Here is a 13,988-nt window from a genome sequence, read left to right on the forward strand (position 1 = left end):
TCGGTAAAAAGTAACTTACCAATTCTATATTATAAATAACCAAGAGTTCCGCCGTTTCGTCTGCCTGAGATTCTTGGGAGACATGCGCACACGCCGCAGACGGTTGTTTTCACAACCTTGAGATCTATGCCAATATATGCGCCTCTTCGTTATCAGTGTATGCGCCTCTTCGTTGCCAGTATGAGAGGGCCCACACTGACGCACCTCCATACAGGTGCCAAGTGAATGTTTGCTTGAAAGGACAAGAGGGCAGTATGACGTGCTATACCCGTCTACTTTTTTGACCCGACGTGTCAGATTGGACTTGACAGAGTAAGAAGATAAATAAATACACCAAATAATAGTACAAGTGGCATTCGTTTCTTCGCCGCATGTCTCGTGCTCAGGGATGGTCTAGACCACTATCGTGCTTAGGGACTGCCCCGACCACTATCGTGCTCGGGGACTGCCCAGACCACTACCTTGCTCGGGGACTGCCCAGACCACTACCGTGCTCGGGGACTGTCCAGACCACTGTCGTGCTCGGGGACTGCTCCGACCACTACCATGCTCGGGGACTGTTCTGAACAATGCTCGGTGACTGCTCTCCTTGGCTACATGTGATGTATACTCACATACAGTTGAGAGGCATTTATTTGGACCTTGCTACAAGTCTTATACTTCGCCTTCCAGCAAGCTCGGGGACTACATCGGTACGATGCACCTGCCGGTGCATCTCGTATTGATTGTACGACGATTGGATTCTTAACTTCAGTAGAAATTCTTTTTAGACCCTGGCACCACATGCCTACGTCACCTACTACCAGGCTCGGGGACTAAGTGGGCACACTTCACCTTGCGGTGAATGTGTTTATTAATCGACCCCTACGCTTTGACTGATTGTCAGGATTACTACTATCCAAGGGTCACTTACATTTCTTATCAGAAATACAAGTGGGCACACTTGATAAGGAAAGAAATCTTTTTCTTTTTTCTTTAAGAGCACCATGCATTCTTCGGACAACCGGAATCTTCGGCTATAATCGTGGTCTACTGCTCTCTGTTCTGATCAGAATGCTGGCGCATTTGATTGGTCAATGTTTCAATCAGTTGAAGATGACATGAAGACGGATTGTATTAGTCGAAGGAGATCAAATGGTGTGTCGCGGCATAATACATGGTGCTCGGGGACTAGCTGTGGGGGTATTAACTCCTATACCCTTATGGCTAGGCTTGGGCCGGCCCGGATCAGGGGGTCCGGTCCACTAGAAGACGACGCGCGGCCCAGCCAACCTGTTCGGAATCCCACGCAATGAATCAAGACAGATTTGGAGATCAAGCAAGATCCTGGTCGGTTAGAATAGGAGTCCTTATCCAGCCACCTATAGCAATTGTAACTGGCTAGGATTAGTTTCCAGATCTATAACCCTGCCCCCGGGACTATATAAGGCGGGCAGGGGACCCCTCTAAAAAACATCTCTCATTAACATACAGCAATACAATCAGACGCAGGACGTAGGTATTACGCCTTTGCGGCGGCCGAACCTGGATAAAACCTCGTGTCTGTCTTGCGTCACCGTCTTGTTTGTGGCTTGCGCATCTGTCTGCCGACAATCTATTACCTTGGGCATACCCCTAGGTAGACTGCTGACCATATTTCATCGACAGACAGGGACCTATGCGGAGGCAGAGGAGGCGCAGGTGGCCGCGCCCTCAGCTGGTGCATGGCCTGTCTGCTCATCCAGTGGATGGTCGGGTCCCTTCCCGCAAACACCTCAGCTCCCGCAGACGGATCTCTGCCCACAACGCCGATGGGTGGCGGGAGATCCTACCCCGGTAGGAGGCTAGAACTGCAGCTGCCTTGGTTGAGCCTCGTCGTGGCCCTGGTCCGCGCACTCAGAAGATACCCATGCAACTACGCAACCGATGCTTCAACTGCCTATCCTACTCGCACCGAGTAGTGACTTGTCGGTTGCCACGGCACTGCCTGCGCTGCCGTGGTTTCGGTCACCTTGCCAGGGACTGCAACTGGTCCAAGTCGACACCGAAGGGTGGTGGCCTACCTCGTTACTCAGCTTGTGCCGATAGCCCACCGACCTTCCAGCACGCATCCCTCGACAGTCCTTCAACCTCAGATAGGACCATCCAGGGTGCCGTGGGAGGTGTCGACGGCATTCATCGCCGGAGACGATGCAGGCGCCGACATGAGCCGACGATGGACATTAGCGTGGGTGCGTCTACCGATGACGGCACTACTTTGACTGCCTCACGTTGCTTCCTCGAGCCAAATCCGCTGGTGGAAGCGTTGTGCCATAGCGCAGGGCCTCTCGCTTGGATCGTCTCAGTTGACCTGATGCTGGACGAGCTGGCCGCCTCGCTCGTCGTGAGCCGACCAGCGGTCACACCAGTGCCTCAGGAGGTTCAAGCTTCGTTGGTGGACACCAGTCCTACGGCGACGACTCCTCAGTGCACGACGGACTCGTCTGTGTTGTCGCCTGTGCAAGGTTCGTCTCTGCATATGGGACAACCCGTTTGTCTCGGGTGCTGAGGCGCTAGGGGAGGATGGCGAGCTCTGGCCACCTAGGTTCGAGACGGCCAACCCTTCTACGCCGACGAAGGACGGCCAGCTGGACAACCAAACCACACTCGACCCCAGCGACGCGATGCCCACGCCACGCGAGGCTGCTCGGCACCTCGCACGGTTTACCGAGGAGGTACAGCTCAAGCAAAGGTCGCCCTTAATCGCCACTCCACCAAGGCAGAAGGCGGTAACCAGAAGACCCCTGCCTACTCGGAGCAGATGGATTGCCGCTCGATCGTCGGCGCACATACCGACCTCCAAAGCGGGGCGAGGTACTCCTTATGAAAAGGATGGCCAACTTGTCACAGGCGACACCAACTTCATCCGCGTCCAAGCGAGCATACGACGCCATCTTCACAGGGAATTTGACGTCGAGCCAAGTTGCAGCTCTGGACGAGTTATTTCCAGTGACCAACAATAGGGCTGGTAGAAGAGCCACTCGTACCCCGGCGCGCTCTTCTCGGCTGATGGAGTAGGAGTGCGCACATCGAAGCTTGGCTATGTAACATTCATGTAATATCTAAATTTGAATTTGTATACTAGGAAGGTCAATATATAGACCTCCTAGGACGCTCGTCAGAGTGCATCGTTTGTATGGTTCGACTCTTCTTCTTAATTATAATGATGTATAAATCTTTTGTGTATTTGAGGAAAAAAAATGAGAGGGTTAATTTGCAAATTAAGGTACTTGATGAAATAGTATAGCACTAGTAATGCCAGCATACGAAGCATGGTGGTTGGTTCGGAGGAATCATTGCATCTGCATGCGCTTATTTCGTTGCAACGACCTCGGCTCAGCTTGCATCGCATGGTGGCATCAGAGAAATCTTGGCCGGATGCCTCCCTCGTGGAATCGTCTCTCTCTCTCTGCAACTGCAATCTGCATGCATGCTTCGTGGTGGTCTCTGGCCTCTGCTGCTGGTCATGGTCCCCCACATCTTTGGGCGGCCGCCGTTGCCCACCACACCACAGCCGCCTGATAACTTTGACACCGACGAGATGGCGAGATGGATGCCATATCGATTCGGTGGCGTCGGAGTGGAGATCGTCTCTATCATGCATGCATGCAGCAATTAGTTGAAGCATCTCGGGATACACGTAAATATAGTTTTTTTTCAGGCAACAGTAACAACTATTAGCCCGTGTTTAGTTTCAAAATAACTTCCCAAAAAGTGCTACAGTACCCATCACATCAAATCTTGTGATACGTGCATGGAGCATTAAATGCAAACGAAAAAAAAACTAATTACACAGTTTGGTGGGAAATTACGAGACAAACGTTTTGAGCCTACTTAATCCATAATTGAACACTAATTGTTAAATAAAAACGAAAGTGCTACAGTAACCAAATTCCAAAATTCCCTCAAACTAAACACGCGCTTACTAGTATTCTGTCATGTGATCAACAAATTGACTACTACTGCTACTAGCAGCTTCCCTCGACGCTCAGATGGATCCCCTGAACGTTCAGGCGTCTGAGATGGAGGAAATGTGCAAATTATAAGTCAATTTTATCTTTTTTTGTTTATTCATTTTACTTTGTATCTAGACATATTATTATTATATCTATATGTATAACAAAATAAATATATCAAAAAAGTCAAAGCAACTTATAATTTGAAACAGAGAGGGAGTATATGAGATTTGCTATTTTTCAGGTGTATATATACATTGGCTCGATCGGTTACATAAAGTAGCTGTACACGTACGTCGGTACGTGGCAAGAAAAACCTGCAAGCTACTGTAGTACTGTACCAAAACATGAAGCATAGTTTTTCTTTTCATTTCTTGTACAGTAGTATTTGTTTATACCGCACTCTCCAAGCACTGTATATGCATTGCGTGCTACTGTGTATTGTAGTGTTCTCTTTTCCTTCTTATTCTTCTTTTTTTTTGTTGGAATTTTGGGCTGATGGATGGAGTTGGTGTGCATGTATGGCTGTAACTTTTGGATGGCAGCATGAGCACGGCGGTGGCGCCAACTTTTGGCCGTCCATCCCGAGTTCGCTTCTGTTGTGATTCATCTTTTTCAGCTGGTTTATTTAGTTGGAACAATTAAAACAGTATTTTAACTTGTTTTTTCAGCAAAACAAAACTAGTCACGTGATGGCAAGTTCAATACTGTACTACTCTGCCGCTGTACTTGCGCTCACACTGTTTGCAGTGCTGCGCCGCGCCTCTGCTCTCTCCCTCCCTCCCACGAACAATGCAATGCAAGCCACTGTGTTTTTATTTATCTATTTATTTATTATTGCTTTGCTTTCGGCGAATATAACAAAGCCAGGATGTGGTGAGCAGCTTCTCACTTTGCCCAAAAAACAAAGGATATAATCAAGAAAATGCATGATATGATGCGTCGATCTGCTCTGTACTAGTAATTACTAGTTCATCAGTTTATTAATTAAATAATACTAATTAATATGGTTAGCGGCCTTTGTAGCCTTCCCTCATCCAGCATGGAGTAAATCGATCCGAATGCAAGCACACTGTCTGTTCTGTGGTAGTGTTGTTGCTATTGCCAAATGCCAACCAATTGAATGAGAATTTGTGCGTTGGATGCGTGCGATGCACGCTAGGCATGCAGCTGGAAGACACGCGGTCGCTCTCACCTGCAGACGTACTTATCTACGTATGCTCATTCGCGCCATGGGATGCGTCGGGCTTATCAGTCATGCTTCATTATTTTTCTCTCGCAATAAATCAACAATCGTTATTTTTTAGCGAAGCAAACAGGACAACTACGACTCAAACATTGTCCCTTCATTTGAACATGTTGCGCCAGCTAGAACTGCAGAAGGAATAAGTAGTCTTTTGTTGCGTAATAGCATATCAGCCGGTACAAATGTGTATGCCTTCTTGCATACCAAGCCCCAAATAAAGTAGTGTACAATGGTACTTGAGCAAGCATAGTGCTGTTTGATATAAATAGCATCATCAAAATAGGTAAGCTCTCGCTAAGCAGATCAAACTTGCACCCTTGTCAAATTAAAGAAGCGTGAAGCACACATGGTGGAAGGATTTCGTGGCCATGAAGCCAAGAGGCTGGAGCTATGAACACTATAAACCTTTGATATGTTGACGGATGAAGCCCGATACGCTCTGGTCATAAGAAAGATCAACTTATGAATTAAGAGATGTGCGAAAAAAATTACAGCAAGAGTGCAGAGATGAGTATTCAGTAAGAGCATAAGGCCACAGGTTTATGACAAAGCACATCGCAAAAGTTGTAAACTTTGCACAATGATGGAATAGACATAATAAAGCCCTTCTTGTCAATGATCTATTGCTTTGGAACCTTAAATTTTTGAACTAAAGATGAGATGGTGGCAACCTCATAATCACTTAAAAATATTATTGGAGTAAGGGATATTTAGTGGTTACCGGGCACTATATAACATTTTGGTGATTAGCAAATTAGGCTACTGCCATAAGAGATTAGAAAGGTAGGATGGCACATACGGGGGAAGCTTCACATAAATCTATAAGCTAAGAAGAACTATAGGCCATGGAAACTGGAATTAGACAATGATGGGAGCGTGCGATAAGAAATCATAGAATCAAAAGAATATTTGGAAAAAAAAGAGATGTGTTTTAGTTCAGCTCACTCAATCAACAATTCTCAGCATGGCCATGACCATGTGGAAAGCCGTTGATGTAAGTAGATAATGAACTGACAATTAGAAACAAAGGCAACCAATGTACATCATGTAAAATAAAATCTATGGATGAAACATCTAGTTTGGTAACACAAAACAATCGTTGTGCTCATCGTTGGGGTACAACTGAAGTGAAGATTACTAAAATACATCACTTTTTTTGTAGGAATAATAATTTTGTAAACCCCTGGGCAAGTCTGTTGCATTAACAGATAAGTGGTAACTGACGTTGGCGTCAACCATCAAAACTGCTTTTGTGGCAGTCCACAATATCATTGAGTGGTTTAAAGGATTTCCGTGCCTAATCCTTTGGTGTCTGTTTGTGCAGGTAAAAAATTGAAAGGAACATTGCACAGTAAAAAATGCAAAAATTTTAGTTAACAGGCATAATACAGTACCGGGCTAGTATGGAAATATATTTTTTTTAGTTAACAGGCATAATAAAATACGTGCCAAGCATGGACATGGTTTTTTTTTTAGTTAACAGAAGGCAAGCACAGGACTTTTTTAATTAAAATTTAGAAGTCTCTACAGAATTGCTATTCACATATAGCTGCATATATACTGGATTGGCATCTGCATATCATCTGGGAAAAATGAGAAACTGATTGCTATTCACATATAACTACATATGTAGCGGACTGACATCTGCATATCATGTGAATATATGGCATACCTGAACTGCGTTCTCTTCTTTTGAAATAAGGCTGGTATTTGACTGCAGCTGCACATGAGTGAATGATACGCTGCAGATAATTATTACTCCATCCACATAATATTCGGATTTTTAGCTGAACCAAAATCAGTAACAAAGTAAGAGAACCAAGTAGAGAAGAGGAAACAAAACTGGGCTTTAGTGGTAAACGCAGAACTTAATTGTTCTAATCAGGATAGAAGCCCATGGTTGATTCCATTTCCACTTTTTGAGTTGTTGAACCCTGTTCGCTTGATCGTTTCTGTGGCTTATAAGCCGACCGATGTTGTTTCGTTGTGAGAGAAAAACGTTGTATCATGACTGATAAACATGACTGATACGGTTAAGCGAACAGGCTTCCGTGAGATGATATCCACGAAGGGGTCTTATCTCTTGGGCGTCAATTGTAGCTGGAGGATACACCGTTTTTCTTGGTTCGTGGTCGCTCCCCAGTCATTGGCGGGTTGCACAACAGGCTAGCAGCGGACGGTAACTTTGGGTGCAATGAACCTGTAAAAGAGACATAAAATGAATAAATGAAATGTCGGGCTAGTAAGAGGATGCAAATCCAAGCAAAATGTGAGGCCTTTTCCGTGGCGCTTAACGTTGCTGTCATGACATTGGTCACATCAGAGGTGGTCGGAAGGAAACCCAATCTTTTCGCAAAAAGAAAAGGTAAAAAGTTGTAGGCATAATACATGTATCCACAGCTGTAACTGGATCAGATCATATCCGCATATGAATAGCTAGGGTTTGGGTGCTCGATTTCACAAAGCAGGAACAGAAGAGAAGGGGTGCGCGTACCTGTTTGGTGCTCGTGACTGCCGGAAGTTCCAAAGACTAAGGCTTAGGCAGGTAGTGCAAGGCGGCGGCGGCGTAGTCCATGATTGAATACTAATTACCAAATAAAAACGAAAGTGCTACAGTAGCCAAAATCCCAAACTTCACCCACCTAAACCAGCCCTAAGAGCATCTGAAGGGACTATGAATATAGATCTCCAAATATCATGATTTATTAGAGGCTCTTAAAAAAATTGGCTCTTCCAAAAGCTAGAGCACCACAGCAGATTCTTTATTCTATCATCTTCTCTATTTTTGAAACTTGCTACGCCATATTATTTTAGATCTCTTTGATCCGATCAACCAATCACGCGAGTGGGCCGTGCGGCGAAAGGGGAAATACGCGAGGCATGGCGACCGACGGTGGCTCGGGATTTCTACCGAGCTATTTTGCCGGGATACCTATTGGGAAAAAAAAAAAAGGAAAACCATATGGACGCTTTTTATCCTCCATAATCGGTAAATCTAGAATCACGGAAGGAAGTAGCGATGCTCTAAGGTCACCACGTTTAAAGAAGTTTATAGAAGATGCCGCATGCATTTGCTTGGGAGTTACCGATAGTAAGCATGCGACGATGCATGCCATCAGGCATCAGGCCCGTGACTGTACGTGTATGTACACCTTTTGATAGAAGTAAGCGTGCGTGCACCAGGGTTTTAGCGATCGATGATCCATGCATCAGCCGTGCATGCATGCGTGCACGTACGGTAATCCTTCATCATGTCCATGTAGACGGACGACGACATGAAAAGCAGCATGCAATACGGCCTATATATGCGCGCTCTCGGCTCCTACTCCTAGCTACCCGTGCGCGTACGTCGTCTATCCTTGCAATGCAGCAAGTACGTAGTACTACCCTTCACCGTACCGCATTGTTACCAACCTAGAACTGGGTTGCAGAGAATAGGAGGGAATTAGAGAAGAACAGATACCCCTCTCTCCACATCCATAGGTAAATATATACCACTCCATACACGGGTCAAGCCCAACCAGCATAGGCACGCAGGCACATGTCCTAAGTTATACTAATACTAGCCCATATCCCTAACACGCATGCACGCGGGCGCGCGATGGATAGATGTGATTAATTATTACCCTTGACCGCGCCTTTATTAGTTGACGATTGTCGGATTAATTAGCCCAGATGGACATAGGACCATGCATGCATCCCATGATTAACCTAGCCATGGTGTGAGGACGTGGACAGAATACCCATGGGCAATTTTTTTCCTTCGATTCGAAAACTCTGGCAAACGCATGCGCTCGTATATTCGTGTGCACACTTACCTCTCCTACTGTGTATATAAATTGGACTGGTCGTCTCCACGTCCACGCGCCTTATTAGGATCCACTCCCTCCGTTGTCTACGTATAAAGCTAGAATTGTAAATATTTAACAAAGGCAGTCTGTCTTAGTACGTCCATCTTTGTAAAAGATTCTTATATTTGCCTGAAGGTCATCTAGTTATTTATGGACATGGTCGCTAGTACTCGCCTCCATTAATTGGAGAGGCAGTCTCCTAGGCTCTATTCGGTTGTCATTATAATAATATAGTATTTTTCTTTTCTAATAAATTAATCATATAAATCAGCACAAACGATTTATAGACTACTAAATTAGTTTCCCTGTTAGTGCGCCCTGCTGGGCATGCAGTGGTAAGAGCTTCTGTATATGTCAGCCACACCTGTGAAACTTGGGAACAGCATGCATGTACTGTGAACACAACACAACACGTCGGGTCGCCGGTGGGCGGCGGCCGTCCGCCCAGCACGTGAGCAAACACAAGCCCGCACCCCGCATGCATGCAGTAACGGATCAGACAAAGATGCTAGATGCCCGGTCATGTGATGTGACCAAGTGTCCTCCCTCTGGCTGGTTCTCTGAGATCGATGGGGTGACCAAGTGTCCTCCCTCTGGCTGGTTCTCTGAGATCGATGGGGGGAAGGGACATACGAGTGGATGATGGAGAGGAATAGATGATCACATCAATAGTTGGCCATACAGCCCGAGCCTATCGTCCCGGTCCAAGGCTTGTTTTTTTTGCCCGGCCAAAGCACGGCCCGGCCTGGTGGCTAGCGGGCCCAAGCTGGTCCGGCCTAGAGGAGTAGGCCATGCCTGGGCCTTGCTCTTGGCACGTGGGCCGACACGGCACGGCCTGCTATAGAGCCGGCGGCCCACTGGCGGCCTGGCCTGCCCCCTCCCCCTCCTCACTCCTCCTCCCCTCCCCATGGCCCAGCGTGGCCCACGCGCTCCCCGTCGTCCCCGGCCCGCCTCCCCCCTCATATATAAGTGGGCACGCCCGCGGCGGCTCTTCGCCTCTCCCTCACGCCTCACCCTGAACCCTAGCGCCGGCGCCGTGGACGCCCCCTCCCCTTCCCTCGCGCGACCTCTCCTCTCCTCGCAGCGCCGACGGCCGAGCGCGGATGCCGACGCCCCCTGCCCCTCCCTCTCCTCGAGCGACGGCACTGTGGGAGCGAGCGCGCCGGCCCCGAGCTCTGCCCCAACATAGATCTGGTGCCAAGACAAGCTTGCCGGCGGGCAGCGGCCACTGCCATCTCCGGCCTTGCGCTGCCTCCTTCCTCGATCCCGCCTCCACCAGATTTGCGACGCCCGTCGTCCTCCTCACCATCCCTCGCCTCCGCGGCAGCGCTGGATCTCCGCCGTGGATCTGGCCACGCTGGGTCTTCTCCACCGCGGATCTGGCTCCCCACCCTTGCCTCGACGCTGGCGTGGCACCTCCTCCCCGTCCCTGCCTCCCTCCCTCCCTCACTCTCCCTCGGCGGCTCGCGGCTAGGAGCGCGCGGGCGGGCAGATCCGGTGACTCCCTCCCTTCCTTGTTTTCTCTCATCTCCATCTCTCTCACCCCATCTTCATCTCCTCCTCTCCATCGCTTGAGGGAGGGCGCTGCCTGCGCAGCTCCTACCCCCGAGATCCAGAGCTCTGCCGCTCCCAGCCCTGGCGGCCACCTCCTCCTCGCCTCCCCACATGGCCGCTCAGTGGGCCTCGAGCAGACACGACCTATGAAATGGTCGTGCTTCTCAGACCGGCCCGGCACGAAAATCGGCCCATAGGGCCATGCCTGGGCCGAAGGCCAGGCCCGTGGCCCTGTGAGGCACGGCCCGGGAGGCACGGCGTGCCATGTCGGCCCGTGCTGGCCTGGGGCCGGGCCGGCCCGTTGGCCATCTATAATCACATGCGGCCATGTGGGTCTGGTAAAAAAAATTCATGAGCGGGTGGGTACGCCCTATATTTTATATAGTATAGTTTGTGATATCATACGAAGACAGGTCAAAACCACCGCCACGACAGCTAAAAGCCTCGAACCTGGGTGGTGGATTCATGTTGTGTTGATCCCGCAACCGGTTTTGTTATCTCCTACAACTAAAAAGAACAAAAGTAAGACAATTTTTCGGTGCGACATTTTTTTGGGTCGCCCTTCCCTCCCTTGTGATACCATGGCTCAGATAGTCAGGTACGCCTCACGCAAGGAAACCTCATGCAAACGCCTCACCATCTCGGGAAGGAAACCTCGCGGCCTTGCCATCTCGGGAAGGAAACATTGCGCCTCGCCATCTCAGGAAGGAAATCTCATAGCCTCCCTCATCCTATGACTCGTCCATCTCGGGCGACAGTCATCACCATCACGTGGCCTCCCTCATCCTCGCTCATCGAGCAGGCACCCGATGACGGCGTTCTACCATGGCGGCACGTTCGTGATCGAGTCGGCGTTCACACCGCTGTACCACACGTACCTGAACTGGGTGGCGATGTTGGTGGAGGACCGCCTGGCGCTGGAGCATGGGATGTCGACGGCGTACGATGACTCATGGTAGGCGCTCAACTAGGTGGCCTAGAACGCCACGTCAGGGCTAGAGCCGTGGCTGCAGGACCGGGCCAACCTGTCCTGGCTCTTCGTTGCCGGGGACAGTGTCGGCGCCAACATCGCGCACAAATGGCCATGCGTGTGGGGGGCATAGAGGAGGGCGGGTGGCGGCTGGACGGCGGCACAGCCATCACGAGGCTCTTGTTTTTGGACCCTTACTTCTAGGGGAAGTAGCAGTGACCGGGGAGATGACGGACCCAGCGAAGCGGCACCAGTATGAGGCGACGTGGTCCTTCATCTATGGCGGGCGGTACGGCATCGACGACCTATGGGTGGACCCGCTGTCGATGCCGGTATCACAATGGCGGAAGCTGGCATGCTCACGCGTGGCAATCACGTCGTCGGACCTGGATGACTTTCGGCCACACGGCCTAGCGTGCGCGACGGCGGCGCTCAACGACAACGTGTGGGACGGGGAGATCGAGTAGTACGAGACGCCCGGCGAGCGGCACGTCTACTTCTCGGATAGGCCCAAGGACCCCAACTCCATCAAGGAGCTGGCCTTCATCACTGGCTTCCTCATCCAGGAGTAGAGTAGGTAGCCATCACAGCGAGGGCCAATCATGAGGATTGTTGGTTGCGGTACATGATTAATAATAGAGATTATTATTTTTGCTAGCACCGTAGCATGTTCTTTTTGTTTTTTGTGGTTGGGTCTTGATAGGGTTCTTGTGAGGTGATGATGATTTGGTTGATGGCGAGCAAGTGAATCTGGTGATGGTAGCTCACCACACTTCTGACATCATGAGGAAAGCTGCCTGCAGAATGCAGCGTGTGATGCTAGCTGTCATATGTTCACTTCAGTTTCTATCGGCGAGCTGATGTAGGTGGAGCTGGTCCACCCGGCAGCCTTGGGAGGAGAAGGGTTCGTGGTGCGCGTGCTCGACGATTGCGGGGAGATGTGGGAGGCCACAGAAGACATCTGCGACGCTATCGTGCTCATGGCCACAACCACCTGGTTGTGTCCCGCGATGAGGGCCAACACCGTGTTGAAAGGTCCTAATGGCTAGAGGGGGGTGAATAGCCTAATAAAAATTTCTACAACAACACTTAACAAACCAATTAGACAATTATGAGGCGAAGCAAGTGTTGCGCTAGCCTATTAAAATTGCAAGCCACCTACCATAATTCTAGTTTATATAGTTTCTATCCACACAATAGCTATGACACTACACTAAGTTAGTGTGCTCTCAAAGACTAACTAAAGAGCTACACAAACCAAACTAACAAGCTCTCACAACTAGCTACACTAAAGAGCTTGGTGACTAGTTTGCGATAATGTAAAGAGAGAGAGTAAGATAGTTATACCGCCGTGTCGAGGAGTGAACCAATCAATCACAAGAATCAATATCAATGAAGACCAATCACCTCGGAATCAAATGATGAACACAATGATTTTTTACCGAGGTTCACTTGCTTGCCGGTAAGCTAGTCCTCATTGTGGCGATTCACTCACTTAGAGGTTCACGCGCTAATTGGCATCACACGCCAAACCCTCAATAGGGTGCCGCACAACCAACACAAGATGAGGATCACACAAGCCACGAGCAATCCACTAGAGTACCTTTTGGCTCTCCGCCGGGGAAAGGTCAAGAACCCCTCACAATCACCATGATCGGAGCCAAAGACAATCATCAACCTCCGCTCAACGATCCTCGCTGCTCCAAGCCATCTAGGTGGCGGTAACCACCAAGAGTAACAAGCGAATCCCACAGCGAAACACGAACACCAAGTGCCTCTAGATGTAATCACTCAAGCAATGCACTTGGATTCTCTTCCAATCTCACAAAGATGATGAATCACTGATGGAGATGAGTGGGAGGGCTTTGGCTAAGCTCACAAGGTTGCTATGTCAATGCAAATGACCAAGAGAGTGAGCTTGAGCCAGCCATGGTGCTTAAATAGAAGCCCCCATGAAATAGAGCCGTTGTACCCCTTCACTGGGCACAACACGGGGTGACCGGACGCTCCGGTCATATCGACCGGATGCTGGACCTCAGCGTCCGGTCACGCGATGCGTGCCACGTGTCCTCTCTCTTCAAATGCTGAGCGCTCGATCTCAACAGTCAAGTGATGATCGGACGTGCTATTGCGAAGTGACCGGACGCTGAACCCTAGCATCCGGTCGTTTCCAGTAAGCATCCAGAGATGACTTTTCATGACCGAACGTGTCCGGTCACACGACCGGACACACCTAGCATTCGGTCACTTGGCGACTCCTCTGTCCACTGCCACATCAGTAGGACCAGACGCACCCTATCAACATCCGGTCACTGAGTGACCCAGTGTCCAGTCAGAGACCGACGCTGCGCGCCCTCTGCTGCCACTGATCGAACGCGCTGATCCAACCGAGA

The 13,988-nt window shown here is 49.4% G+C and overlaps 1 pseudogene; it reads left to right on the forward strand.

Annotated features, from left to right (window-relative positions):
- The first annotated feature begins 11,206 nt into the window (after window positions 1–11,206).
- Window positions 11,207–12,167, forward strand: LOC136465438 (probable carboxylesterase 12; annotated as a pseudogene).
- Window positions 12,168–13,988: the final 1,821 nt, after the last annotated feature.

Source organism: Miscanthus floridulus, chromosome 7 (assembly GCF_019320115.1).
Source record: "Miscanthus floridulus cultivar M001 chromosome 7, ASM1932011v1, whole genome shotgun sequence".
Taxonomy (NCBI): Eukaryota; Viridiplantae; Streptophyta; class Magnoliopsida; order Poales; family Poaceae; genus Miscanthus; species Miscanthus floridulus.